General features: G+C 40.3%; 1 protein-coding gene across 3 annotated transcripts in view; it reads left to right on the top strand.

Moving 5' to 3' along the window:
- Positions 1–15,871, top strand: part of SIL1 (SIL1 nucleotide exchange factor) — a 264,597-nt gene that overhangs the window by 363 nt on the left and 248,363 nt on the right. The gene's annotated exons all lie outside the window — the stretch shown is intronic.

Here is a 15,871-nt window from a genome sequence, read left to right as displayed (position 1 = left end):
TCCTTGCCGGCTCACCCCAGGCTGGCCCCGGGGGAGGGCTTCCCTGGAGCGGGGCGGGGGGAGGACGTTGTGGAGCTTGGTCCACGTGTGGGGGGAAGGGAATGCAAGTGAGGACCAGGACCACCGGGAAGCTGAGGCTGTTGGCTGCACTTCTCTATCTCTTGGGCATCCACTTCTGTATCCATTTTTGGGGGGGGGAGGGAGTGGGATATTTGTAAGTTTCTGGACCTGTTTTCTTTTTTAGTGGATTTTCCTGCCTCAGTGCGAACAAACCAAATCCAGTAACAAAGCACAAGCGCTCTCTGGAGCAGGGAGCAGGTCAGACCTTGAGACGAAATGACCTCTTAGTGTGGGCAAGAGAAGGCAGACTCTTAGCTGGGGCATAACTTTGTTATTCTTTCTTGTATGTAAATGCAAGTGGTAATTCCGAAGGTGAAAAGGGTGCTTTGGATTATCTCCCATTTAAATATTAGCTCCCCTTTTCTCTCAAAACGATAGCATTTGTATGTCTCATTAAAGTTTGCAAAGCATTTAACCAATATTATATCATAGGTTTTCCTTACAACAACCCTGGGGGGCAGTTATTATTATTATTATTAGTTTTACAGAGAAGGAAGCTAAGGCACAGAAAGGTTAAGTGATTTGCCCTGGGTCACACAGCAGGGAAGTCTCTAAGGCCAGATGTGGATTCAGATTCAATCCACTATCCGTTCGGTCTACTGCACCACTTCGGTGTCTCTAAAATATTAGCAGGATGTTGAGGTCTTTTAGAACTCTCTTGATAAGAGGCCTACTACTGCTACTGGTTAGGATTTATGTAGTTCTTTATAGTTTGCCAAGTGCTTTACCTGTATGAACTCTGTTGTTATTGGCCTCATTTTATAGATGAGGATCTGAGATGTTTAAGTCACTTTTGGGGGACACATAGTAAATGCTACTATGTATCTGATTTTGGCTTCAATGAGACAATGGCCCCTCAGTTTCTGGAGATGACTGACGGTTTTAACCATGGGCTTTCTCTTAAGAATTTGAAGTCAGAGGATCTGTTTTAACATCTTGCCTCTGTAACTTAATAAGCTATGTCTTTTTAGGCAAGCCATTTATCTTTTTTGGGCCTTAGTAAATGAAGAGGTTCCACCAGATGACCTGTAAAGACTTTTCTACTTTCATGCTGTTCTTGTCATATAGGTTAAAACATCAGTCCTAAAGTGTGGTCTTTGGACCTCGGGGGGTTCATGAGACCTTTCAGGTGACTTGACAGGTCAAAATTATTTTCATGATAATACCAAGTTGTTATTTAACTTTTTATTCCTATTCTCTTGAGTATAAATGGAGTTTTCCAGGTCCCACATTGCAATCATCCTTTAAGAAATTACCACTTGTCCAGTTTTGGTGTATCAGAGAATGTCCATGATTATCTGAAAGGGCTATTAAAGTACTCTTCCCTTTTCTAATTGCATGAGGTTGCATTTTCTTTATATACTTCAGCTAAAACAACATATTGTAACACATTGAATGCAGAAGCAGATATGATAATCCAGCTGTTTTCTATTAGGACAGATTTTATTCGCGATTTTTTTTTTAGGCAGTTGGGGTTAAGTGACTTGCCCAGGGTCACACAGCTAGTGTCAGATGTTTGGGCTAAGGCCGGATCTGAACTCAGGTCCTCCTGACTTCAGGGCCAGTACTCTATCCACTGCACCACTTGGCTGCCCCCTAGGCCAGATTTTAAAGAGATTTGCAAAACCATGTAAAACGATGACAGCCTTCTAATTTTTGTTTCAGAAAATATGATTTTTTCATTGAAATGTTATTCATATGATTATGTGGTGGATTTATTGTTATTTCAAAATGAATAAACATTTTAAAATTTACTAGTTTTAATTTCTAATATGGTAAATATTAGTAGATATAACCCATGTAAACAGAAGCTCTTTGGAGTCCTCAATTTTTCAGGGTATAAAGGGGTCCTGAGATCAAAAAGTTTGAGAAGCATAGGGTTAAGGGAAAAGAATCATTTCCCTGTTTTAAGGAGGGTAGATGAATGAATATGTGATAAAGGCAAGCACAAATATCAGCAAAACCCAACTGTGTGATGCTTAGTCTCCAACCTTTCCTAAGTCTCCTTGTAGATTTCTCAGTGATAGAAAGCTTTGTTAGTTTTTTTCTTGGATCAGGGAAGAAAGAGGAAGAGGTGTTATTAAAAAAAAAATGAGATAAATTTTTAACAAATGCATTAAGTATCTCCAAATAATTATTATCCTTCATAGCCACTTTTGAAGACTGCGTTCTATTCCAGAAATGCTGTTTAAAATACTTTTTGTATTCTTTCAGAATTGCCTTTGGGGACAGTTTGAGCAACAAAATAAAAATAGTTCTATTTTATTCAGTTATACCTAGTTTTTGACCAAGGAGGGTATTTGCCAGATTCACCCACCTTAATTGATCCTACAGGCACTGGAGATAAAAAGTCAAAAAATGACACAGAATTCTCCTATCTTCCTCAAGGAACTTGTTTTGGGGAAGAGGATGCAACATGTGAGGACCAACAATTATCTGAGGCAGGCTAGAGCACTAACAAGTGAGGGTATCAAGAAAGGCTTCCTGAAGGAGGTGAGGTATTGGAATTCTGAGAGGTTGAGAAGAGTACATTCCATATGTTAAGGATGGTGTTAAAAGCAAGGAGCCTTGAGATGGAGGGCTGAGTTGTGGGAAATGGCAAGTAAGTCTCTTTGGAATGGAGAGTGCATTAAGGATAATATGAAATAAACCTGGAAAGGTAGGTTAGAACCAGATCATGAAGGGCTTTAAATTACAAAATGAGGAGTTTGTATTTTCTCCTAAATACAATAGGGAGTCACTGAAGACTTTTGAGCAGAGGAGTGATGTGATTGGAATTGTGCTTTAGAAAGATGATTTTAATTTGGCAGCTCTGTGGAGGTTTAGATTGGAGAGGAGAAAGACTAGCTGCCAGTAGTCCAATTAGGAGGTTTTTGCAGTAGTCCAAGTTAAAGGTGATGAGAATCTGAGCAAGGGTGGTAGCCTTGTGAATGGAAGAAGGGGAAAGACTCAAGATGCGTAACTAGATTGAACAAACTTAGAACTGAGATGAGGGGGTGAGGGAGAGGAAGTAGTTGGGCATAATTCTGAGATTGACTTTTCACTGTTTCCAGAGATCAAATTCACTCTCAAAGGATGAGGATTTGCTTCCACTGGAGGTATTAAAAAGGATGTTACATAATGTTTGAACGTAGTTCAGTCAGTCACTCAGCAAATATTAAGTTCCTGCTGTGTGCCAGGCACTGTGCTAGGTGCTAGGGATAGAAGTACATAAAACAAACCAGTCCCTATATTCAGTGAACTAATAATCAGAGGAGACAAGTACATATACAATACATGCAGAAGAAATAGAAAATAAATGCAAGTTTGTACAAGTTAGTTCAGTAGTCAATAAACATTGAACACCTAAGCACAGTCTAATGGGGGAGACAGCAAACAAAAATACGTACAGAGAAGCTATATACAGTACAGGATAAATAGGGAGTAATTAAGAGGCTGGGCACTAGAATTGAGAAAAGTTGGGAGAGAGATGGGAGTGGACAGGATAAGTAGTTTTGAGAATCACTAGCAGAGAGATGATAATTAAATCCATGGAAGGAGATGACATCACCAAGATAATTTGAGAGGGAAGCACCATCTATTGGGATTAGAAAAGACTTTGAGTTGAAGATGGTACTTAAGCTGCATCGTAAGAGAAGAGAGGGATTATATGTCATAGGAAGGAGTCAGTTCCAGACATGAGGGACAGGCCGTGCAAAGGCATGGAAATAGTAGATGAGATGGAGGAACAGAGAGAAGGCCAGTTTGGTTGGACTGCCTAGGAGATCCCAGGTTAAGAACAATTGCTTTAGAGCAGTGGTTTCTATGCTTTTCCATAATGGTAGAACCCTTCATTTTAAACAGAACTGTCAGAATCCTTATAGTAAAATCCTCTACAGTAATTTTTCATTCCTGTTCACAAAAGCATAAGGTTAATTTAAAACAAACTTGAGATGTTTCAGGGTTCCTTGCAGCATAGTTTAAGAAACATTGCTTTAGTCTATAAAGTTAAACTGCATAGCTCACTGCTGATGGAATCTGTGAGCCCCTTCAGTGTGCCTCTACTTTCTCCCCTTCCCCATTTTACAACAGACTAAGGGGAGGGGTTAATTATCCTTAGTCCAAGAGATTAATATTACCTCACAAAGATAAGCCTCCAAACTATTGGAGGGAGGGATGACTGCACTCCATAGAATGAATTGGGGCCAGAAGGGAAAAAATCCTTCAGTCACTGGGGCCAGGAAAAAGGAAAAAAGAACATTACAGGAACTCCAAGGTCTGTGTGTCTAGAAACAGGCTTACTACACTAGAGGCAGTAGGTGGCACAATGGATAGGCCTTCGACCTGGAGCCGGGAAGCCCTCACTTCAGATACTTGTTGTGTGACCCTGGGCAAGTTAACCTCTGTTTGCCTTATTCCTCCTATGTAAAAATGGGGATAATAATAGTCACTTACCTCCCAGGATTGTTAGGAGGATCAAATGAGATTGTTTGTACAGTGTTTAGCACAGTATCGGCAAATACTAGGTGCTTAATAAGTGCTTATTTCCTTTTTTCTCTCTCAGATTCCTTGGTCCTGGTGAGGGACCTAGTAAGGAGTTGAAATACTTCTTTCATCCCATTGCCACTTCCAAGTGCACTAGTGCATGCTCTCTCTCTCTTTTGGGGGGGTGGGATGAGGGGTGAGGCAGTTGGGGTTAAGTGACTAGTAAGTGGTATGTGTTTGATTTGAACTTGGGTCTTCCTGACTCCAAAGCTGTATCCACTGCACCACCTAGCTGGTGCCAGGCTCTCTCTCTCTCTCTCTCTCTCTCTCTCTCTCTCTCTCCATCACCCAGTAACTTGTTCTTTGAGGTTCATTTAGTCCATATTTATCACCCAGTCAAGATTCTGATAACTTGTCTGCTGACTTCCAGGACATTCTCTTTCTTTGATGAATTCAATGCCTCCCTCACAGTCTTTAACATACATATTGATACTTCCTCAAATTCCTTAGTCCCTCAGTTCCTTAGCACACTCATTTCCCCATCACTTAGTCCCCTACCCTTACCACAGCTTCACATAGAGATGGACTTACCCTTAATCTTGCTATCACTCACAAGAGTTCCACATCCGTGGTCATGAACTCTAATATTGCTTTATCTTATCATTAGCTGTTGTCATTTCACCTCTTCTTCTGCCTTTCAACTTCAACCCACTTTCTTCTTCATTGAGACCTCCAATTTCAATTCTTTCCTAGGCCATCACCCTTGCACAAGTTACATTCTCATCCTCATCTTGACTTACTGGTAACCAGTTTATACTATTCTCTTTCCTCCAGCCCCTTGCTACATTATCCAGTAAAAAAAGATCTTGCCTTTCCAAAAACCCATCTTGGATTATCCCTACCATCCCCCTTCCTTTGCCCCTACTCATTTACTATTGAACAAAGCTGGAGAAAATCATGAAACAGTGATGACTAGGACAACTACAAGTTTATGTTACATAATCTTAACTGGACCCTCAACTGAGGCAAAACAGTCTTTTTATAGCTCTCTAAATGATTTACAAGCCCCTTCAGTGCAGTAGGTTTTCCAAATCTTTTCATTTTCTCTAACTTCCAAGCAATCTAAGTAAGCTGAGAATGGAAACCATTCACTGAGAACTCCTTCCTCTCCCCTTTTCCTCATCTCCCATCATTCAGATATCTTCCCCTACTATCTCCTCCACCCATTTCACATGAAGAAGTGCTCTTTTTCCTTGCCAAGTCTAACCCCTTTACATGCTTAGGTGATCCTATTCCATCCCAACAGATTACCCCCTCTATCATCCCTACTCTTTTTCTAATTTTCAATTGTTACCTGTCTATTGGCTATTTCCCTTCTGTATAGAAAGATGCCCATGTCTCCCCATCTTCAGAAAACCCTTACTCAATTCATCTCCCTGTGCTAACTATTGTCTTATATTTCTCCTCCCTTTTATGTGCCTACGCTTTGCCAAATCTAATGGCCTTTTCTCAGTCCTCATTCTTCTTGACTTCCCTGCAGCCTTTGATCACCCTCTTTTCCTTGATACTCTTTTCTCTTTAAATTTTCATGGTACGGTTTTTTCTGGTTCTCCTAAGTATTTGACTGTTCATTCTCAATCTCATTGTTACATCTTCACGTCATGCTTGCTAACCATGGGTATCCCACAGAGCTCTGTCCTGAGACTTCTCTATATGCTGTTTCACTTGGTGATTTTATCAGCTCCCATAGATTGAATTATTGTCTCTGTGCTGATGATTTTCAGATTTATTCATCCAGCTATAACCTCCTTGCCTACTTCCAGTCTTGTATCACCAGCTGCCTATTGAACATCTCAAATTGGTGTCCTATAGACACCTTAAGCTCAACATGTCTAAAACTGAACTCATTATCTTTCCTTCCAAATCTCTCTACTTTCAAATTTAACTGTTATTATTGAGGGCATCACCATCTTCCCAGTCTCTCAGGCTCACAACTTAAGTATTATCCTCTGTGCTTTACTTTCACCCCCCCCCCATAGCCAATCTGTTGACATACCTGTGGATTTAACTTCATCTAACCCTTCTTAGCCCTTTTTTGATGCTGCTACTACCCTGATGTAGGCCCTCATCACATCACCTTTGGACTACTATGCAATAGCCAACTGGTTTGTTTCCCAGCTACAAATGCCTCCCCATTCTAAGCCATGTCCTACTCACCTGTTAAAGTGATCTTTGTAAAATATAGTTCTGACTCTGTTTCCTGACCTTCCTCCCTCTTCCCCATCCCTGGCTTAATAAACTTCCAGTTATCTCTGTCACAATATGAAATCCACTCTTTGGTGTTCAAAGCTTTTTATAACTTGCCACTCCCCTTCTAGTCTTCATACAGTTGTTAATTTCAGTCATGTTTGACTCTTTATGAACCCAATTGGGGTTTTCTTGGCAAAAATACTGGAGTGGTTTGCCATTTCCTTCTCTAGTTCATTTTATTGATGACGAAACTGAGGCGAACATGATTAAGTGACTTGCCCAGGGTCACACGACTAGTAAGTGTCTTGAGGCCGGATTTGAACTCAGGGAGATGAGTTTTCCTGACTCTAGGCCCAGCATTCTATCCCCTGCGCCACCTAGCTGCCCCTAGTACCTTCTAGTACTATGAGAACCAGTGATACTGGTTTCCTAGCTGTTTCTTTCCTCAAGCAAGGCACTCCATTTCTGGGCATTTTTGTTGGCTGTTCCCTATAACTAGAATGCTCTCCCTCTGATCAGTGCCTCCCTACTTCCCTGGCTTCCTTCTAAAATATTTCTTCTACTGGAAGCCTTTTTTGAACCGCCTTAATTTTAATGGCTTCTCTCTTGATTGTTTCCAAATTTTTTTGTGTATGTCTTGCTTGTGTGGAGTCTCTCCTCTTAGGCTGTGAGTTCTGAGCAGGGACTGGCTTTTACCTTTTTTTATATCCCCAGCTCTCAGCACAGTATCTGGCACATAGTAGGTACTTAATAAATGCTTATTAACTACTTGTTAGCTGTTTATTAACAGCTTCTAAATTCTTTGCTGTCTAGCCTTCAACCTCAGCTATTCAACTGAAATGATTCTCAAAGTTACTAATGCTCTTTTTAATAACCAAATCTAATGGCATTCTCAATCCTCATCTTTGTTGACCTCTCTGCAGCCTTTGGCTTTGTCAGTCACCTTCTCTCTTCTCCATAGTATATTGTGACACTTTTCTCTCTTGATTCTCCTCCTACTTGTCTGACTACTCCTTCTAGGTCTTCTTTGCTAACTCTTCATCCAGATCTTGCCCACTAATCTTGGGGATTTCCCAAGGCTCCGTCCTGGGCCCTCTTCTTTCCTACCTCTATACTGTTTCACTTGCTAGTGCTCAGTAATCCTAAGATTTCAAATGATCTTCCCCTTGTAGATGACTCTCAGATAACCTCTCTCCCTTTTCCAGTCTTGTATCTCCAACTGCATTTTAGATATCTCAGACTGGATGTCCATATATATATATATATTTAAATTTTTTATTAATTTATTTTGTTTTCAACATTTACTTCTGTAAGTTTTTGAGTTTTAAATTTTCCCCCCTCCTCTCCACCTCCCTCCCCAAGATGGCATGCATACATATACATTCCTATTAAACATTTTCTCATTAGTCATGTTGTAAAGAAGAATTAGAACCAATAGGAGGAGCCACAAGAAAGAAGAAACAAAACAAAACAGAAGGAAAAAAAAAAGAGCAAATAGTATGCTTCCATCTGCATTCAGACTCCATAGTTCTTCATGAGACTTTTGGGGATGTCTTACATTGCTGAGAAGAGCTAAGTCTATCAAAATTAGTTAGTCATTGCACAGTGTGGCTATTACTGTGTACAATGTTCTCTTGGTTCTACTCACTTCACTCAGCATCAGTCCATACAAGTCTTTCCAGGTTTTTCTGAAGTCTGCTTGCTCATCATTTCTTAAAGCATAATAGTATTCCATTATATTCATATACCATAACTTGTTCAGCCATTCCCCAATTGTTGGGCATCCCCTCAATTTCCAATTCTTAGCCACTGTCCGTAGACATATTAAAAACTCAGTGTATTCAAAACACAACTCATGGGGTAGCTAGGTGGTGCCATGGATAGAGCACAGGCCCTGGAATGAGGAGGAACAGAGTTCAAATTCGGCCTCAGACACATAACAGTCACTAGCTGTGTGACTCTGGGCGAGTCACTTAACCCCAATTGCCTCACAAAAAACCCCAAAAAACACAACTCATTATTTTTTTCCTACAAACCCTCTCCTCTTCCAAACTTCCCTGTACTGTAGAGTATGTTCCTGAGTACTTGTAGTTACTCGGATTGTCAACCTTAGTGTCATCTTGGACTCCTCACTTTTTACCTCTGTATCTAATAATTTGTCAAGTCCTGTCATTTATACCTTCATAACATCTTACGTATATACTCTCATGCATAAACCCTTCTCTCCTCTGACAGTGCAACCGCCTTGGTGCGTTCTGGTTGGTGTCCTTGGCTCAGGCATTTCCCTGCTCCCATTCATCCTGCACTTCCTAAAATGTAGGTGTGACCATATCACTCCCCTAGTTAATAAATTCCAGTGGCTCCCTCTTACCTCCAGGATCAAGTACAAAGCCCTCTGGTTGATTTTCATAGCCCTTCATAACCTGGCCCCTTTTCTACCTTTTCACTCTTCTCCATTTACACTGCCAGTCCAATGACCCTGGCCTCTTTGTTGTTCCCATGGACACAACTCTCCCATTTCCTGACTGCCCGTCTCCAGGGCTCTCTCACTGGCTAGTACTTTTGCCTGGCACATTCCCTCTTGTCACCTGTGTCTCCTGGCTTCCTTAGGGGGCTTCCTTATAGTCTCTCAAAATCTCACCTTCTTCAAGAAGCCTTTACTAGCCCTCCTTAATCTTCTCTCTGAGATTTTCCCCAGTTTGTCCTACATTTATGTAATTTGTGCATAGTTTTTTGTATGTTGTGTGCTCCATTAGACTGTGAGCTCCTTGAGAGCAGGGGCTGGTTTTTTGTGTGTATGCCTTTCTTTGCATTCTCAGTATGTAGTAGGTGCATACTAGGCTCTTAGTGAATGCTAGTTGACTGACTATTGTTATACTCAGACAATTCGAAACTAAAAATGGCGTACTTCAAGTTTTTTAGGAGTAATGTGTTTTATTTGTGTTTCTAATTAGAGCTATTGATATAGTGTTTCTGATAATGTATCGAACAATTTGTGTTCCCCTTTTGGAAAATATTTAAAAACTTTTAAATAAAACTCTGGAGGTGAGGTAGGTCAAAGGACCTTCTTTAGGCAAATGAATTACCTAAACTTTGAACTAAGAATTCTTTGTCATTTTAGATTTTTGCCTTCTCCACCCTAAAGAGATTGAGATATTGACCCAATTTAGGGCACTCTCCTTTTTGTCCATTACCTAAAGTCCTTGATACTATGAACCACTCTTCTTCATTGAGAAGTAATTGAGATATCTTTAGATCACTGGGAGAAGTCCCTCATCAGTCAGATGTGGGGGACTGATTAAGAAAGGAACAGAATTGTGACTATTGTTTTAGAATGTTAACCCCAAAGTTACTTTTAATGTAATATTTTTCGGGGGCAGCTAGGTGGCGCAGTGGATAGAGCACTGGCCCTGGATTCAGGAGGACCTGAGTTCAAATCCGGTCTTAGACACAAAACACTTACTAGCTGTGTGACCCTGGGCAAATCACTTAACCCTATTGCCTAGCCAAAAAAACCCCACCAAAACAAAATATGATATTTTTCATTGTTCAGTGTTCCAGTAAATATGACTTCAAGTTGTTTCTGATTGGGGAAGACATGTTGGAAGGCATAGGGATAATCTAAATCAATTGGGACATCTTTCCAAGATAGAAATGCTTAAATGTTAGGTTAGTGTTAAAATAAACAAAATTGTCTTTGGCAACTTTTGCCTAAAACAGAATATAGTGTTAATATTTTTTCTTTGATGTCCTTTTAAAATGAATTTGACATCTTTGGACTCTTAACGATGTTGGGAAAATAAGTAAAGGAGTTGTATAGGGAGATAGAGATCACGTGTATAGTATCTTTTTCTTTTAGCAGGTGCTTAATACTTGCTTAATGAATGAGTGAATGAATGAATGGTGACTACCCGTATGGGCCCAGGAAAAGCTGGAATTGTTTATCCTTTGCTTTCTGATGTATCACTTGCCTCCCAGGCCTTTTGGGTTTCTCATTTCATAACCGAATCAACTAGGTAAGGCCTGGTATCCTGCAGTTCAGACTTTTATATCTCTGGGTATTGAATCTATTGCTTAGCCCACTCTGCATTTTCCACCCACAGAGAAACCAGGAGGGTTAGTAATTCTGTATGCTGCTCTGTGAGCAGGTTAAAGAGGCCCCTGGCTATGTCACTGTTGTGGATCCTGGCACAGTTGGAGTCTCTGATTATGCATTTTTATGGTACTTCTTATCATTGAATGCAATGAAACATCATCTTTCCCAGCAAATTTTTTTCATCAGTGAATTCACCTCCCACCTATCCACCTCTTCTTCTGGAAGTAGACTGTCTGCAAAGCTGCCTCTGCAGGAAGCTTGAAGCTGGGGGAGGAGCCCTGGAAACCTAGGGAGGAGGGCCTGGGAGGTTCCTTTGTGCAAGCTGGAAACCTAGGGAGGAGGACCTGGGAGGTTCCATTGTGCAAGCTGGATATCTAAGTTTAGTCTTTTTTTTAAATGTACCTCTGTAGAATTTGTTTATCTCTGAATTTGTTTAGCCTAAGAGGCATATATATTTTATTTCCAGGAAACTCCTGTGGGGACTCTGTAGTCCCCAGAGTTCCAAAATAAGAGCAAGTTTCTGTTCAGTTGAAACAATGTACCTGGGGATAATCAAAATAGAAGAAAACATTGATAGTTTACAGTTTAAATACAGCCATAGATAGAAACCAATAAAAGCTTAAGGAGTTTTTAAGTACCTTAGATATTCTGAACAGCAAACCCTACTCTTCCCCCTCTCCCCAGTTGAGTGTGTAAGGGACCATTTGGATCCTTGGTTCCTCCACTGAACTCTGAAACTATAAAATCCTTAGACTAAGAAGGATCACACAAGTCTCATTCTGGCAGGACCACCTCCACATAGACGAGGAGGATGGCAGTCTCAGGTACACCAGAAGAACCACTGGACCCAGGCGTCAGGAGAACTGGGTTCGAGCCCTCAGCTCTCACATGGACTGACTGGCTGTCTGATCTGGAACAAATTACTTGATCTCTCTGGATCTTGTCTTTCCTGCCTCCAAGGAAAACAAGCTGTGAAACTAAAATGAGATGTGGTTGTGAAAGCACTTTGATAGCTTAAAAGCACTCTACAGATAGAAGGGGGTGTGATTGGTGTTACTGTAACTCGAGATCTTTAGGGAAGAAGTCACCAACACCCTTGGTCTTTTATCCACTGTTTCATAGCTCTCACTGGGAGAAATTCTTGTTATCTAGCTTATATTACTCCTGTTGAAATTGAAAGCCTATTCTTCTAAACTCAGGGGAGATGGCCTGAAATCCCCTCTCAGTACATAAAAAAGTAAGAACCTTCATTGCCTCAGTTTTTCTCCTCTTACTTTCTTAAGCCCCAAACCCTAGACCATGCTTTAAGTAGAATACCTGATTGGATAGAGCAGTGGTCGTCATCGGATGCCCTAAAAGCAAATATTTACTGTTGCACACACAAAAAATCAGCAAGAGAAGTACGTATAATTGATCTGACTTGGAACCCCTTATCTGAGACTGAGTTTGGTACCACCCACACTGGACTGGTGCCCGCCATGTGATTTTTCTCATTTGGTGTGTATCAACAGAGTAAAACATGACTCCTAGGGAAATGAGAGGAAGAAAGGGTCAGGTTTCAAGAATCCCCTGTGATTCCTTAATCTCTTCTTTCCCGTATGGTTTTGTTGCTACTTTTACAGGTTTTTCTCTAGTTAGATAAGTGAGAAGAATTCCCGAACCCTATTTTTTGGGGGATGGTATAGATCTTTAGGATTTTAGAAGCATAATGGTACAGACACTTCCTTGTGGCACTGTGATCACAGGCATTGCCCATGTGATTTGCCTTCCTCTCTTCAGCCAAATTCAAAGCAATTAGCTTGTTAAGGGAACTCTGAACTCTGTCATGCCCTCTTTCTAATTTTTTGTACCCATATCTAGTCCCTGTACAAAGTCAAGAAGGTGAAGTTAAATATGCTGACCCTGATTTTGTCCCTGAAATAGTCTCATGATTTCCTTTTAAGATGTGGAAGTAGTTCCATGTGCTACGGGGGCCAGAGACCCCAAATTGAGTGTTTAAAAACAAAAAAATCTTAGTACTCTTCCCATAAGGCAGACAGTTCTCTAAACAAAGCAAATAAAATAAAACCTTGCTAATTTAGAGGAAGGCCAATATGAATTGGTAGAAAATGAAAGAAATTCAGTTATTAGTTTTAACTATGTACTCAGTATATTTTAAGTAACACTGACTAGGTTACCCTTGTTAGCAAAAAATTATCCTTGGGGATCTGCTTTAATGAATGGAAAAGGAGGATTCAAAATAGTACGTGTTGTTTGCACGTTAATAGGTTCCAGTAAATGTACAGAAAACCAGTGTAGCCCCCACATTCTTGTTTGCTCTTTTTGTTTCTTTCATAAACTTCTTTGTAACTTAAAAAAAATGAACTTTAGCTCATCCTGGAATGCTCACCAGTCGTCCAACCAACAAGTACTTATTAGTGTTTACTATGTGTTCAGCCCAGTATTAGTCCCTTAGGAATTCTTAGTCTTTTAGAGGAAACAAGGCCGATGGTGGGAGAAGTACGTGGCATTCTCCAGCAAGCTGAAGTGCTGTAGAAATCCAAAGAAGAGGGAGATGATGGTGGGCTGTAGTAGTTATGGAGTTAGTGCTTGAACTGGGACTTGAAGGACCGGGTAGGATTTGGGTAGTTTAAGAGACCAGCTTGAATGAAGTTACTGCGTTAGGAATGAGCAAGGTCGAGGAGGGGACCGTGGGACAGTGAGAAGGCAGATTTTGGCCGAAGAACATAGCAGGTTAGGAGTAATGTGAAAGAAAATCAAGTAGACTGGGATCATGGTACAGAAGGACTTGAAAAATCAAGCAGAGATATTTAGACTTGATAAGGTAGGAAATTTGGAGCCATTGAAGATTTTAAAGATGTAATTACCTTATGAAAAAAGTATTTGGGAAAATTAGGTTACAAATTCTGGATAGAGCATAAATTAGTGGAATTTTGCTTTTAAAATCTTATAGAATTTCTCAAAAGAGATCATTTGATGAATCCTACCAGGTGCTGGTCAGCAGCCTGCACATTGCTAACATTCAGGAAAGTATATAGCAGCTACTCCCTGGTGATTGGATTTTTCTTTTGGGGAGGGCCAGGCCTTCTGCCTCTGTTTTGTGACTAGTCAGGGAACAAGTGAACTTTCTATAATTTTGCTTTACGAGCTTTTTCTCTTTGGTTTACAAAGTTTGCTTTCTGTTTGTCTGAAAACCTTTCTCAATCTTTTACTGGATCATCCTCCTCTCACTCAGTAAATAAGAGCAATCCCCCAAGGTTTTGACCTGGGCCCTCCTCCCTTCTCTCCACACTCTCTCGCTTGCTGTTATCAGCTTTCTTGGGTTCAGTTATCTTTATTTTATCCAAAATCTAAATAACTAGTCCTAAACTTTCCCTTGAATTTTGGTCCCATATTACCAACTTTCTACCGTACATCTTCACTTAAATATTTCCTGGGTATCTTAAACCACTTACCTGGCCCAAAATAGAACTCTTTATATTTCAGTTCAACTCAGTACATTTTCTAAGATCAAATTGAAACACTTCTTTGGATCCATTTAACCCACTTGATTAGATTTTTTTTTATCATTACGTCAAAGTCAACTAATATCCACCCTCTTTATGTAAACTCCTTTAACAAGGTGTAATAACAGTGCAGTTCTCAAGAGTTGTAAGTGCCATCTTCCCTTGTAGTGATGTAAACAGTCCGCCCTCATGAGCAACATTTTGCATCTTTCTGTCCCATTTACCTTTTTATATCTTTCTTGAATCTTGTACTTGAAGATCATGTTGAGCTCTGGTCTTTTTATCAGGAAGGTTTGGAAGTCCCCTATTTCATTGAATATCCATCTCCTCCCTTGAAAAATCATGCTCATTTTTGCAGGGTAGTTGATCCTTGGCTGTCATCCAAGTTCCTTTGCCTTACACAACATCAAGTTCCATGCCCTGCGGTCTTTTAATGTAGAAGCTGCAAGGTCCTGTGTAATCCTGACTGTGGTTCCATGATATTTAAATTCTTTCTTTCTGGCTGCTTGCAGCACCTTCTCTTTCATCTGGTAATTTTGGAATTTTGCTATTATATTCTTTGGCATTGTCAATTTGGGATCTCTTTCAGGTGGTGAGTGGTATATTCTTTCTATGGTTATTTTCCCTTCTGGTTCTAGGACTTCCGGGAAGTTTTCCTTTATGATTTCCTGAAAGATACTGTCCAGGCTCTTTTTTTAAATTGTCTCTCTTGAGTCTGTTTTCCAGGTCGGTTGTTTTCCTGATGAGGTATTTTACATTTTCATCTATTTTTTCATTTTTTTGTTTCTGTTTGGCTGATTCTTGCTGTCTCATAGAGACATTAGTTTCCATTTGTCCAATTCTATTTTTAACAGATTGTTTTCTTCTGTTAGTTTTTGTACTTCCTTCTTCAACTGGCCAATTGTGTTTTTTATGGACTTGTTTTCTTCAGTGTACTCTTCTGTTAGTTTTTGTCCTTCCTTCTTCAATTGGCCAATTGTGGTTTTTAGGGATTTGTTTTCTTCAGTGTATTTTTTTTCCAGTTGGCCAATTGTATTTTTGAAGGACTCTTCTACCTTTCTCATTTGACTATTAAAATCCTTCTTAAGCTCTTCTAAGAAGGCTTTTTGGGCTTCAGACCAGTTCATATTCCCTTTTGTTGTTGCAGATGTGGGTTTGTTGACAATGTTGTCCTCTTCAGAATTTCTGTCTTGATCTTCACTCTTCTCATAATATGAATCTATGGTACATTTCTTTTTACTCATGGTGTTTCTTTATTCCCTGGCCTTTAAAGAGATTGAGCTCTCCTGCTGGGGAACAGAGGGTACTGACCCAAGCTTCTTGTGTTGGGAGCCTAGGTCTTGGTCACTGGCTTTGCGTGCTGGGGCCTCTTATGCTGGCAATTGGAGGCTGTAGGTTTCTGGCAGCTTACCTCGTGTTGGGCTGGAATCAGCAA

The sequence above is a fragment of the Phascolarctos cinereus genome, unplaced genomic scaffold, assembly GCF_003287225.1.
Source record: "Phascolarctos cinereus isolate Bilbo 61053 unplaced genomic scaffold, phaCin_HiC Scaffold_2;HRSCAF=192, whole genome shotgun sequence".
In the NCBI taxonomy this organism is placed as follows: domain Eukaryota; kingdom Metazoa; phylum Chordata; class Mammalia; order Diprotodontia; family Phascolarctidae; genus Phascolarctos; species Phascolarctos cinereus.
The sequence above is the reverse complement of the archived record's forward strand: the minus strand, read 5'-3'. Positions and strand labels throughout refer to the sequence as shown.